Source organism: Diospyros lotus, chromosome 8 (genome assembly GCF_014633365.1).
Source record: "Diospyros lotus cultivar Yz01 chromosome 8, ASM1463336v1, whole genome shotgun sequence".
Taxonomy (NCBI): Eukaryota; Viridiplantae; Streptophyta; class Magnoliopsida; order Ericales; family Ebenaceae; genus Diospyros; species Diospyros lotus.
In genome coordinates this window covers 7,525,837-7,530,813 of record NC_068345.1, presented here as the reverse complement: position 1 = coordinate 7,530,813, position 4,977 = coordinate 7,525,837, and positions in this window count along the sequence as shown.

Below are 4,977 nucleotides of genomic sequence, written 5' to 3'. Positions count from 1 at the left end.
TTTCAAAAACCTCTGTACCTCGATGTGTGGGGTTTGAGGTACCCTCGAACCTCGCAGTGCGGGGGTTTCAGAAACCCCCACACTACGAGGTTCGGGGGTCCGAACCTGCAGTTCTGGGTTTCTCGAACCCAGGTTGGAGAAACCTGAACCAGGAATTTATTAATGTATTTGTTTTTTTATTTTTTTTAGTTTTGTGCCTTTTAATTTTTTTAAAAAAATATCATTGATTTCATATTATTCTCACATGTAAACTACCACCATGGTAGCATAAACAATAATCTTTCGTACCTTTGAGGTAACGAAAAATCCTTTTAATACACTTCCAATGTTGACTTCCAAGGTTGGATTGATACCTGGATAATAACCTAACAGCTTGACTTATATCAGGCTGTGTACACATCATAGCATACATTAGGCTCCCTATAGCACTTGAATATGGAACTTGTTTCATTTCATGTTTCTCTTGAGGGTTTTATGGATACACTGCCTCGCTAATTTTGTCATTATGGGCAATCGAGGTATTCATTGGTTTAGCATCCTTCATATGGAAGCGTTCAAGAATCTTATCTATATAAGTTTCTTGAGATAGAGCTAGCAATTTTGTAGCCCAATTCCTTAGAATATGAACTCCAAGGATATATGCAGCTTCTCCCATATCTTTCATTTCAAAGGTTGATGATAACCATCCTTTGATGACTTTCAAAAACCCTTTGTTATTACTTGCTAATAGAATGTTATCTACATATAGTGACATGATCACAAATTTGTCCTTAGAATACAAGACATATACATAATGATCTTCATCCATCATTTTGAAACCATAACTCAAAATCGATTGATGGAATTTTAGGTACCACTGCCTAGAAGCTTGTTTCAGGCCGTATATCGATTTCATTAAGTGACATACATTTTGTTCTTAACATTTAACGACATAACCCGCTGGTTGTGTCATATAGATTTCTTCACTCAAATTACCATTGAGGAAGGTTGTCTTAACATCCATTTGATATAATTCCAAGTCCATATGGGCTACTATTACAAGTATTACCCTAACAGAGTTAAACTTGACAACATGTGAGAAAGTGTCTTGATAATCAACATTTTCTACCTGTGTGTACTCTTTTGGCAACCAATCGTGCCTTGTACTTATCAATGGAACCATCCGCGTTTCGCTTGATTCAAAAAACCCATTTGTTCCCAATGGCTTTCCTCCCTTCTAGAAGATCAACCAAGTCCCAAACATGGCTATCCCTCATAGAATTTAGTTATTCTTCCATAGCCATTTTTCACTTATCTGAATCAGGACTACTAAGTGCATCCTTAATAGTGCGAGGTTCATTATCCACCTCAGGTGAAATCATGTTCACTTTATCATTTAGAATCCACCACTTCTTTGGCCGTCTAAATATTCTCGAAAACCTACGCACACTAGGAGAAGGCTCATGATGCACATCATCATCGTTTTGTTCAGGAGGTTGATCATCTTCGACTAATTGTTGATATTGATCTATTTGATCACTTTCTTGTGTGGGCATAGCTTGATCAATATTTTGATCAGTGTTAGTCACATCTTGATTAACTTCAGTTGGATGCTCAATGCTCCCACTCAACCCAACATTCCCAAACACTCTTTGTGGTGTAGGTATAGTTGATACATTGTGATTATCAACTCGTGATTCAGACATTTCATAAAAGGAAACTCCTGTAGTAACATTCTCATTTCTTGGAAACTCATTGAATACTGCATCCCTTGAATCAAATTAAACTCTTTTACTCATTTCCTCTAAATTAGCAAACACATAGCCTTTAGAGTGTTCACAATATCTAAGGAATTTATGTCATTTTGGTCCTAACTTTCCAAATTCAGACTTGGTATTATGGACATAGGCTACACAACTCCAAGGCCTTAGATTGCTCAAATTTGGCTTCATTTGAGTCCATAACTCATAAGGAGTAGAAGATACTGATTTGGAGAGCATCCGGTTGAGCACATATGTTGCTGTTAGCAACGCATCGCCCTAATAAGACATATCTAAATTAGCTTGAGCCATCATAGATCTCACCATGTTTAAGAGAGTGTGATTCTTCCTTTCGACCACTCCATTTTGTTGCGATGTATCAGGAATAGTAAACTGTCTTTCTATTCCTTTTTGCTCACAGAACCCCTTAAACAAATTAGACATATACTCACCTCCACGATTTGTCCTTAGACATTTGATCGTAGTATTAAGTTGATTCTCAACCAATTGCACATATGCCAAGAAGCAACTCATTGCTTCACCTTTAAACTTTAACAAGTACATGTGTATAGTGAGTATAGTCATCAGTGAATGTGAGGAAATATCTAAACCCTTGTCTAAATATCACATTCAAGGGACCACATATTTCAGAATGTACTAGAGCTAATGGAAACTAAACTCGGGACCCTTTCCCAAATGGTTTCCTACTTATCTTTCCAGCAAGACAATATTCACATGTAGGAAGAGATACATTTCTCAAAGAACCAAGTAAGCCTTCTTTGGCTAACATTTTCATTCTTAATTCTCCTACATGCCCTAATCTTGAATGCCATAAATATTCGTCTTGCCTTTCAGTTATAAGACAATGAGTGTTTGAATTTTCATTTGAAGAATTCAAAATAAAGAAACCATCATGTAAGAAACCAGAACCAACAAACTTCTTATTGGAAAATAGATCAACTTTATTTCCATGAAACGTTAATTCAAAACCAAGATCCAAAAGACAAGATACAGAAATCAAGTTTCTTCTAATCTGTGGTACATAAAGTACATATACTAAATAGAGACAATGTCCATCATTTATCGAAATTTCACAAATCCTGATTCCTTGTACTTCAAGTCGTGCATTATTTCCAACATATACCCACTTGGTATTTGGTGGAATCTTCCTGAAATGCATGAACAACTCACGATCTTTTAGGATGTGATTAGTTGCTCCTGAATCCAGAACCCATCCTGAGTTAGAATCAACCATGAAAGTACATGATGCAACTAATACATCAAACGTAAAAGGAGTAGAGTGTACATTTGGTATAGTGCAATCACGTGCAAAATGACCCTTTTGGCTAACACTGAAGCACTTGATTTTCTTGGGATCATTTCCCTTCATGCGATCTATCATGGTTTCGGTGATCATTGCAAGGGTTTCTTGTTCAGTTAGTATGAATTGAACCTTTGGTTGCCATATAACATAATTGTCACCATCAGCATTAGCCATCTACATGCACATGCACCCATTAGCAACTTGTCCATAACTTTTCATTCAAAGCATTATACTAATCAACCAATCAAATAACATACATACTCAATCCAAAAGAATGCTTTTATCATATAATCAAAACCTCATATGCATGCATGTGATCAGGGGCGGAGCCAAAAGATATTTTCAGTGAGGGCAAAATTTATTTAAAAAAAAATAATAAATAATATAAATATATTAAAAATTAGTATAAACCACAAAGCCAATCAAAATTTTTTCATCATTAATGGAGGGCCAAGGTCCAGTGAGGGCCAAATTAATGGAGGGCCAAGGTTAATGGAGGCCCAAGGCCCAGTATGGGCCAAATTAATGGAGGGCAAAGGCCCAGTGAGGGCCATGGCCTGCACTGGGCCTATGCTGGCTCCGCCCCTGCATGTGATCAGCTTGTTTAATATAATCTGTGAATGAAAATACAACCTTTTTTTTATATATATATTTGCGATGACCATTGCTTGCTGTAGATCCAAGGTATGATAATCAGTTATAACTATAGATCAATACCGAGAATAATCAACCTATTGACTCATGCCGTAGATCCAAGGTATGATAATCAGCGGCAACTGTAGATCACTATCAAAGATAATCAGCTTATTAACTCAAGGGTCAATCACAACTTGCTATAGATCCAAGGTATGATAATCAATCGCAACTGTAGATTAATACCAAGGATAATCAGCCTATTCACTCAAGTTGGGTCTTACCGATACAAAGATCAGCCTAGCCCGTTCTTAAGTCAATTTTCTTTAAGCATGGATTTTCATCTTAAAAACAACCACATATATATGATACATCATAACAGAATAACATGTATCATAAAACTAAAACAATTAAGAATACGAATTCATAATATTGCTTTAGTCATGGCTAAATAAGATGACACAAAAGCAAAGTAGAAGAAAGAGCAAAAGGCACAAAACCTGGCTTTGATACCACTGAAAGATTTCTTATGGAAAAATAGCGGAATAGAAATCTTACTTTGAAAACTCTAAGATAGATAACTCTACCTTTTAAATGCTAGGATCGATTTGTTGTAAAAACACAACTCTTCACCAAAGGCAATTTGATTACCAGCTTAAAGAAGCAGCAACCAAAATACTTTCACAACCCAATATGCCTTCCTTGCTAGTCTCTTATTCTTCTCACTAGAAGAATATCTTTCAATCCTCCTCTCTTACCTTTTACTTTGTAATATACAAAGAAAAGGTTCTCATAATTAATCATTTGGATGAAATGGGTGGTGCTCTATTTATATTTGAGTGCCACCCCTTCCCAAAGGACTTGTCTTTGGGAAAATGTGCATGGAACCTTCCAAGTAACCACCCATAACCAACTTGGTGTGAAAGGATGTGTGGTTACCTTGGTGTAACCACCCATAATCACCTATAACCAATTTGGTGTAACCACCCATAATGGTGGCCTTTCATCCATAAGAGAGAGAGAGAGAGAGAGAGAGAGAGAGAGAGATTTATGTGTTGCCATGTGTCAGCACGTGGTTAAGTCACATGTCAATTGGCTAGTGGCCTATGTAAGCTACCATGTCATCAACCGATGACATGTCATTACCACCTCACTTGATGACACATCACTCAGCTAGTGTCACTCCCCCGAGCTGGGTCTAACTACCTTGAGTTGACTTGAGTTATAGTGAGCTAGAGTGAGTTAGCTTAAGTTATTGTGAGCTATTCAAACCTCACGTTG